This window comes from Bactrocera latifrons, unplaced genomic scaffold (genome assembly GCF_001853355.1).
Source record: "Bactrocera latifrons isolate USDA-ARS-PBARC rearing strain unplaced genomic scaffold, ASM185335v1 scaffold_69, whole genome shotgun sequence".
Classification (NCBI taxonomy): Eukaryota; Metazoa; Arthropoda; class Insecta; order Diptera; family Tephritidae; genus Bactrocera; species Bactrocera latifrons.
The window spans coordinates 34,551-45,054 of NW_017537367.1; positions in this window are offsets into that span (position 1 = coordinate 34,551).

The window sequence follows — 10,504 nt, forward strand, 5'->3', positions numbered from 1 at the left end:
CGGTCAAGAGCTGCGCATGAGTCATCAAAAAAAATTTTATGAACAATTGATTGAAAAAAAATTCAAGAAAACTGCCGGCTATTTCATCACCGATCGAGCGTGTTGTATGGAATGTTCATTTGCCAGATATAATCTTAGTTAAGAAGGCTAGTGCTAGTGGAAGGCGTTTTAAGCAGTCTATAAAAGTTTGAAGGTCGCAACTTTTGACCGAATGTTGTCTTATATTCGCATACCCACAACTAAACATGCGGGCTAGTAAATGCCATATTTCATAATTAAACTTCTAATTTGAGCTTTCATACCTTTCAACAATTCTCCGTGGACTATGTCCTTTCCTTTACTAAATAGCGCTCGGATTTCGTTCACTCATACATTTATGCACATTAAGGTGTCCGCTTTTTTCCAACTTAACTGCCGTTTTCCACACGCATCCTGAAGTATCAGTTTTTGCCCCATTAATAAGGATCAACGGTAAGAATCTCTTAATCTCTCTTAAAACTTATTTAAACCACTTTAGGTTTACGACAAAATATTTAATTTTTCGTGAAACATTTTAAAAGTTATACTATACGCAAGTAATACTATGCACAAAATGTACTGCATGCACATAGTGCACCATGTCGTATGAGCAACAAAAAATGTATATTCTAAATCTATTGTATGAATGCTCAGGTAATTTGATGTATGTATAAGTTTAACGGTGTGTACATTTCAACGGAATATTTTCGAACTTTTTTGTAGCACGAAAAACATTGAGTCAGAATATAATTTTTTCTACGTTTTGGATTTACTTACTTAGTTCAAAATATGAAAAACCTTCTTGTTATTTACATGGGAAAAAATATTGTACCTAAAAATAGAAAGTTAGCGAAAGAGAAGCAACAGGAAATGTCCTTGATAAACAGCACAAAGAGAAGTGGACCCAAGACGCTTTCTTGTGGCACTCCCTAAAACGCAATGAATGAATGAGATGACACCCCATCGACACTGACAATGTATCGTCTATTGTGCAGATATGATTCAGTCCACTGCAAAAAGACCGAATGAAACCCTAAAGAAGATAGTTTTTTAATTAGAATATTGTGTGAAACTTTATCAAAGGCCTTAGAGAAATCTGTGTAGACACAATCTACCTGAAATCCAGCGGAGAATGCAGACATGCAATAATCGCTAAAAACCGCTAAGTTTGAAACAGTGGAGCGCCCAGAGACAAACCCATGCTGATTGACATTAATTATTGATTTTATTGCAAAAAAGTAATTTATTTTTAACCGAACACTCAACAATTTTCGACGAAAAGTTTAGAGATAGGCCTGTAATTGGAGACTACATCTTTTCTACCACCTTTAACAATAGGGGTAATGCGTGTCAAATTCCAGTCAGAAATAAAATTCTCAGAGGAGAGAGACTTATTGAAGATGAGCATGAGAGCATATACCAAGGTAGTACAATTTTTTATAAGTACAGGTGGAAGCCCATCCAAGTCCAATTTGGAGGAAGACTTAATATCACAAATAGCTTTGGCAATATCATCCTGTGAAAGACGCAGTGTGTCAAAATTTATGGAAGAGAAATTATTAGCTGAAATTCGATTTGAAAAATTCAGCAAACAAGTTGGATATTTCGCCAGGGGTGCATGCTGACATATCACCCCACCGTAATGCAGAGGGAATAGCCTAACACGCTTTTCTAGATTTTACCAAGTTCCAAAAGAAATTAGGGTTCTACTTAAATTTAGACTCCGTACTATTAATAAACCTCTTATAGGGAAACTTATCCAATTCATTAAACAGTTTTGTGTAGTGCTGATATTGAACAAAGGAAACATGAGATTTAGTTGAAGAGAATTTTCTATAGTATTTATTTCTAAGATTTTTGAAACGTTTGAGGTCCTTAATGTAAAAAGGCAACTTACTGCAAAATTAAAATCAGGCCCATCAGTAGGTTTAACAGGACCGAAAAGATAAGTACCCAGCTCAAATGCTAGCGGAGAATGATGAATGGTGGCTGGAGTAATTGAAGAGAATCCATCGAGAAATCTAAATTTTAAATAATCACTGAGAAACACTAAGTCTAGAAACCGATCCAGACTATTTGAATATGAGTTGATTTGAATCAGATTGAGACTAAGCAAGCTATCGATGAGAAATAACTCCTGAGAAGTTGATAAATTGGAGGGAATAAGAGCAGAACTATAGGAATAACTAGACCAGACGATATTGCTTAAATTAAAGTCACCCAGAATACAGATATTATTCCCTTTCACATTATTCAATACCAGCGAGGAAATAATATTTGCGTGCAACTTATACAACTCTAGAGGACTATTAGGAGGGATGTATGAGACTGCAATGAACAGAGCGCAATTGATACAAATACATAGTTGGTCCAGAATAGAGTGATTATTATCAAGCCTAAACAAGGACGATATTTGCGATGAAGGCATTCTCTTTTGACTTTACGAAATATTTCTAACTCAGTGATTTTTGGTTATCGTTTTAAGTGATATGTCTCTTCCGTTCCCAGATTTTCATTTCATCTTGGAGGACTATTTCATTCTAAATCGAACCTTCTTAATTCATATAAAAAATATCTTTATATCTGTTTGGTCTTTGGACGCCATGTCTATTTTTCAGAGCACAATTTAAGCGCAATAACACTCTTCTTTAGAGAGACTGGAAAACTTCTTTTTTTTTTTTAATTTAAGGTTGCCATCGATAGTTATTCTCTAATTATTTATTTTTTTTTTCTTTTTTGTCACTCATCAAAGATGTTGGAACCCATCCTTCTATAATGCAAGCATGGATTATTTTAAAAATCCTTTCAGTAGGTGACCTACCAAAGTTACTTTCATCCTAAATAATAAAGACCACACCATAAAAAGATTTTAGTAAATATATATTACTCATTCTTGTGTATCTAAAATACCTTAGTAGAAACCATATGAGATTGTACACCAATTATTTCTATGCAGTGTCACTCCTGGCTAGGTCACCCAGCATGCTTACCAGACATATTTCTATTTTATGTCACTTAACATTATCTACTCCACATTCATTTTTCTAGTCATATACTTTCTTACCTATGTTGGTGTATAAGTTGTGCAACAATTTAATTTTGCCTTTGTAACCACAAAATGGCGTAACAAAAATATTTATAGTCACAATCAGAGTTTTTAGTTGTAAAATTTTCCTTTCACGTTGCGTATATGCAGTGCGTTCTTTTCAAACAAATGGTGTCCATTTCACAATTTTTGCAAACAAATTACATTTAAGTATACTCAATTGAGAGACTTTAGTTGGTCTTGAAAAAATTATATTAATTAGTTCATACTTTTCCGGCTGCTAGAAATTTCGTGACGTCATCGCTTGTAATAGCATTTTTCAGAACGATGAAGCAGAAATAAACCAGTTTTAATTATTGAGGACGTCTTTTTGTGAACGGATTTGCATTCGATTTCAAAAAAAAAAAAAAAACGAGTACAGTTTACGTAAGCCTAAGGATATACCTTCCAAACAATGAAAATAGTTGATTTGAAAGTAACGCTGCGTATACGCAACAGAGGAAGAAAATGAGTTAAAACTATTGCGGTGACATTTCTTGAATGAATAAAAATTCAGGGCCTTTAGTAAAGGTAAACCAATTAAGAGTTCTAGGTGTGGAAAAAGAAATATTTCTTGAGAAAAAATGTAAATTTACTTTTATTAATTAAAAAAATTTAATCCACTCTTTGTTAGAAATGACAATAATTGCTTTGGTGGTTACCGCATTATAGCCCTTTAATTTGCATACACAAATATATATATTTAAACATACGAATATGTGCCAATTCTCACCCGTTTCTAACGTCAAGTGTTTGTTTTCCCAAGTGTCATTTAAATCACCTCAGCTTGGTTGACTTGTAATTCTTACAAAGTAAGACAAATAATATATAAATATAAAATAATATATAAAAGAATAACATAAAAGCGTATGCAGATCAGCATGTTGCATATTTTACTCACCACACATGGCATTTGAATTTTAAATCAGAAAAGTTTTCAAAGCGAAATATTTCGCATGAGTACATCTTGTGTTGACATGAATTAGCACAGAAAGCAATCAAATTACTAACGCATGTACACAAGGTGGTGTGCATATTCATATAGACGGCATTTGTTAAACTTTATAACAATGACAAAAAAATCTTTGCTTAATATATTATTTCTTTAGAATCTTACCGGACATGGGTTCACACACTTTCAGATATCTGAATGAACTGAACGGAACTGGTGGGGAATAAAAATTCAAATTTGTTATTCACAAGGAACTACATATACTAATTCAAGTGTGATCTCTGAAAAGCCATCAAACCCAACCTAATCTAAAGGAACTTGCCCCTAATGTACTTCGTTATTCGCCAGCTTGGCATTGATATCATGAACGCAACTGTGCTGAACAAATCAGTACTCAATGTCTGTGTATGATTACAAAGTTATATTAAATATGCATGTGTTCGTATGTATGAGGAAATATGTAGATAAATGTTAGTATGTATATGAAAATTGTGGTTGCCCGCAGACACATGTTGGATTATCATTAAAGTTAAAATTTCATCAGTTTTTCCACAGAAAAGAGGTGTGGAAGGCGAAGTGTTGCGACGGAAGATGCCAATCTCATATTAAGAGTCATAAATGTACCAACATGTGGGCACTGCGCCAAATGGCTTATGTTTGCAACAATTGTAATTTAATTGAAGCCACTTAAGCGAAGGCATAACGTGACTAAAGCTAGCTAATGCGATAGGATCCACTTTGTATACATAGTCCTTGTGAATATGGGTATATATAACTGTTTCTGTTGGCGCCACCTAAAAAAGCGCTAAAAAGCTTGGTCTCTTGTTGACATTTCGTAAAAATTTTAAGAAGTTGTATAACTAGAATCGATGTTATCGATCCAAAAGTGACAGCAGCTTTTGGTCATCGGTCGTAAAATGCATATACACTGCGCATCATCAGGTTAGCACATACCCTCGTGTAAGTGCTTTAGGTTCGAAACATAAAGCGCTAATGTTTTTACAATTAATAAAAATTATTTTTGTTTATGGCCCTTTCAGTTCCGAGTTAAATAAAACAAAAAATACTGGTTTTTTATTTTTGTAATATATTTTTTGTTTTTTTTTTCGAAAAATAACATAAAAATTAACAATTCAAATTTGGTCATCAGGTTAGCACATATCATATTTTTTCATTGTTGAAAAGTTTTTTAACCATGAAATTTTTTGTAAAGTGTTACATATAGTAATTTAAACATTTTTATACAAAAATTAATAATTTATCCGTCCTCCCTTGTTGAGAATTACCTCATAAATTCGATTGGGAAGCGATTCATATAATTTTCCAAAATACTTAAGTGAAATGGTGGACCAAGCGTCCTTGACGCCTTCAATTAGCTTCTCATTGTTTCTCAGACTCGTAAACTTTACGAGCCAGCCATCCCCATACGTTTTCTATTATATTGATGTCGGGTGAATAAGGCAGCCACTGCATTAGACGGATATTTTGGTCCTAAATCCATGATTTAACCAACAAGGCAGTGTGGATCGGGGCATTGTCGTGTTGGAAAGTTCACGGCAGATCTCCGAACACGTTTTGAAAATGGGGAAAAGCATTGCATTCATATTTGTAGTTAAAAACTGTAACTTGCACGTACCGTAATAGGAGATGGCGATCCAACTGATGTTCCTCGTTGTGAAGATCATGGAAGTAGTAGTTTTATCCGGCCGGACCTTCAAAATTAATTTTTTTTTATCCGAGAAAACAACGTAGCGCCAATCAGAATTCCATGTCATGTGCTTCCCCACAAAATTCAAGAGCACTTCCTTTCTAGCAACGTTTAGTGGGGTTTTTTTCTTTCATTTCAGTCTTTTTAAATGTGGAGCACTACGTAACACTCTTTGAATTGTATATAATCTCGCTTTAACATAAACATTTGCCCTATTCTGTGCGGCCGAGGCGTTTGAGTTTGAGCCTTCTCTCAAAATTGCTCTCTTATCAGCAGCAGAAATCACTCTATTATTCCCTCCTTTGTTATTTTTGCCATAATTCAACTTATTGCTGAGGAATGCTGATATAACTTTACGACTTCTGCCCATTTTTTTGGATATTGAACTTATTGACAGCCCTGCTTCCTTGTAAGCTTCAATTTTGGATATCTCCTCAACAGATAGCGATTTTCCTTTACCCATATTAAAGCTAATAGTTTACTTTAGCAGTATACAAAAATTGGTGGCAATACGCATTCAACTGTTGAAGATAAACTGAAAAGGATTTGCATGTGCTAACCTGATGACGCAAAAACACAATACACTCCTCCATCAAAAATAATAGAAAATAGCAAAAACCAAATAACGGGATCTTTCTTTCACATGTTCTCTTTGCCAGTGATGATGTATACGAAGATCAGAAAAATAGAGTAAAATAATTTTGCTGCATCTTAACAAAAACAACTACAAGAGCAATTATATAAAGCTGATAGGGGGTATGCTAACCTGATGATGCGCAGTGTAAAAGCATATAGAGATTGCTGATTTGTTTTTACGATTCCGAGGGTATTGTACACCAAGAGTTCATTCCACCTGGCCAAACGATTAATGCTGTGTGTTACCTTGGTGTTATGAAGCGTCTTTTGTCAAGCATTCGTCGTGGTCGACCACAATACCTGTCTCTTATACACATCTAGATGTGTATAAGAGACAGGTGTTACCTTGGTGTTATGAAGCGTCTTTTGTCAAGCATTCGTCGTGGTCGACCACAATACTGTGAGGCAGTGAGGCACGACGCTTGTCACTGATTTTTTGACAAAAAACTCTTTATTAACCATTAATCTGGCACCCTGCGATTTTTAACTATTTGGAAAACTTCATTTTCTCATGAAAGGACACTGGTTGCAGGACATTTCATCTATCCAAAAGCGACGACCGATATTCTGAAGAGCATTCCGAAAAATGAGCTTAAACACTCATTTCAAATGCTAATTGACCGGGCTAAATGCTGTATCGAAGCACAAGAAGACTACTTTGAATAAAAAAATATAACTTTGAAAAAATAATAACTTTTTCTTGTTTTTTTTTTTAAAGTATCTAAGTGAGTTTGCAGTTCGGTGTGCAGTTTAGCACTACTCGGGACAGCGGCAGTTGACATTTCCTTTTCGCCAATTTGAGCGAAATGAAAATTCACAGCTATAATTTCAGGTAGACTCATGATATCCTTTTTGCTGCTGTTGCTGCCGTCGCTCGCTGCGAAACGTAGCATAATTTTCTATGTCAAAATTGTAATTGACTCTTTCATTTACTTAGTATTTCGCGTTTTGCATGTATTGCTTAGTGCGAGTGGCAAGTTGACAGTACACTTCCTATTTCAATGGCGTTCGCTAGCGGTGCAGTTTGGTTTCTGGACCAATGCATGTTATGTATTTTGTACGTGCACGCTTACTATGCAGTAAAGCAATATCAAATATTAGCGACTTCTTAATTTTAATTCAACTATGAGTGTACAATAAGGTGGGTTTTAAATATTCGAAGAAAGAGGTTACAAATAATTATCACATCTCAGCACACTTACAATTCCAATTTAAATATAATTTGAGATGACTTAAGGTTCAAATTCGTTTTATTAGAAAAATGAACAAAATTACCAAATAGTCAGTCTTAATTGAGTTAAGATAATTGTTAGTAATTTCTATATCTATCGCTGCATTCCAACACTTTCAGTTTTAAATAATAATAATAGCCAACGATTACCCTCCTCCCACCCAACCGACGCGAGGGGCGCAATCGCCGAACGAGCGGAATTAGCCGAGTCATAAAAGGCAAGAGAGTTTTAAGTGTTGCGTTCTTAAGCTGGTCAGCTACTGAAACAAAAATTTCAACAGCCAAAACTAAAAATTAGATTAAAGTTTGTAATTTTTAAATGTTACTTGTTAAGAGTAGATAAAATAATTTTTTTTAATGGTAAAGAGTGAATCTGTTAGATCAAATGTGCTGGAATGAGAATTGAAATCGTGACGTATACGGCGGAATGGTTCTTTTAACTCGAAATTTGTTAAACAACAACAAACATTTTAAAAGCAAAGGTGTAAACTGCATGGTAGAGCGAGCGGGAATGTTAAAATTAATATCAGACAAGAGATATGGGCTACAGCCTGACCCATTGATGAGTTTTACAAGAAATATTATACCAAGCATTTCCCTACGGCTAGCGATTAACACTAAAGCATAGTTATTATTGGATGATGTAGGTGTAATAAAGAAGAAAACTTTAACATACACAACCCAAGATCTTCGAACCCTAACTTTAATTAAGAGCTATTTAGATATTTTACATAAATTTACATTATCAGCAGCTTTAGAGTTGTAGCAGTAGTAAATCTCAGAATATTATTTTTCCTCCGTAGCATTCACGTGGTTTTGAGTGCTGGTGCACATATCTGATCATCTAGAAAGCCCTTTGCATTAGAGAAAGTTGTTGCATAATGGTTCCCTACAAAAGAAAAGGTTCGAAAATTCTTTTACCTCTCCAGTCAATGCCATCTTTCTAAGCGCCCTATAATTAGAGTAGGACGACGAAAGTATGGTGATATTATTATATAAAAGTAAATCTCTTAATTGTTTTTTTTTTTTGCTACTTTTGGAATCAGTTTAATCCTGCACCATTTATCTATTTTTACCCCAAAAGTTTTCTCGGCGACAAAAGAGTTTGAGTATATTAGTTTCTGTAATTATAATCTGGCACTTTTCGCTATTTTCTGTTTGCACTTTGGACTATCGACTAAAATTAAAACTCAATTTTTTTTTTCACTGTGTTCAAGTCAGAGCCTGTTACTCTCAACACGCTGGCCTATTTTGGCAGGTTGAGTAAATATAAAAACGTCCCCTCGAAGAGGTAGACTAAGTATAACCATATCCTCAATTATAAAGAGGTAACCTTTGAGTCATGTTAATTTAAAAACAAATTGTTTACTTCTTAGATATATTTTATACATTGTACCAAAATCTATATGCTAGCCGACATATTAACTTTATATCTTCTACCTTCCACTAACTCACCACTGTTACTATATCCTTCATTTTATTCTGCAACTGAGGAATGAGCCACAATCAGCTTTTCTTCCGACCAGTAAGTCACAAGCTCACCACAAAATGACCGCAGTGGCATGATGTAATTACACTCGTTTGCTATTGCATGTTGCACGCGTCGGCACACGCGCTCACGTCTGTTTATTCACATTTTGTCCTCTCCGCCATTTATTTATTTACCGCTTCACCAAACGAGCTCCTGCTGCTATGCTGTCTTATTTTATGCTCCGCCATTGTCTCACTTTTGTTGATGTCTGTTTCCTGTTACGTTGCACGTGGTCGACAACAACAAAACTAAAAACATAGACATATGTGAAGAGTAGCTATACACTCACCTGATGGGAAGTCCTCACCTTCTCGCTATTTTTTGATGCGCTCTTTGTTGGTTCATTCTTACTTTTTATAATTGTTTCAGGTGGCGGCAGCATCTCCGTTTGTCTCTGTGTGTGCGTATTGATGTTTATTGAATATTTTCTTCTGATTTCTTTGGCTCCTTGGTATTCACTTACCTCAAGCTCTCCCGCAATTATATATTTTTTTCTGTTCGTCATGTAAGTGGCCATTTCTTTTGTCTATTATTTTTTGTAATTAAGTGTGTCAATTGCGGACTGCTACTTATGGGGCTCTCTGTTGAAGTAGCAACTGTTTCGCGTAGTAAGGTAGGAGGCGAGCAACTAAATCGTTTAACATCTGAACCTTTTAGGTTCGTGGCTCTGCAGTAACTAACCGCTGACAGTGACGTCCGTTTGCAAACGACCTTCATTTCACTGACCTCTTTTTTTATGCAATGTAATAACTGAATTGAAGAAAGTATGATGAGGGCAAAAGATTGAGTACTTTTGTGCTAACAACTACTTATAGACATATATTATCGATTTGATTAAATCCATTATTATTTTTATTTTTTCATAACCTCCAAACAAGACTCTGAACGCGAACCAATAATGATTTTTGTGTTCTTTTTCAACGATTTTAGTTTTAAAATGCTAAACAACAACCAAAGTTTTATTTTATTTTTGCTTAGATTATAATTACCAAACACACGAGCTAACCGACAGTTTGCTGAAAAATCACATGCCACCATTATCAGTAAGAACATTCTAGGAGATGCGAAGATGATAAAGTTATGGACTCTGGGATCCATTATTTTTAAATGTAGGAGAAATATTTAAATAAATGCAAGATAGTAGAAAAAAAAGTTGTCAAAGAAGTTTTGCGGTATTTTCGCTACTTGGCGCTGAGAGCGCGTAGTTCTAGTTTTATTCGTCACATTGGGTCATGCTATATCTTTTTAGAAAGCTTATTTCACGCGCTAACACATGTTTGATTAGTTGTCGTTTCTTTTAAGTCGTTCGTGAGTTATAGCGTCGCAAACGCGGAGCAAAATAA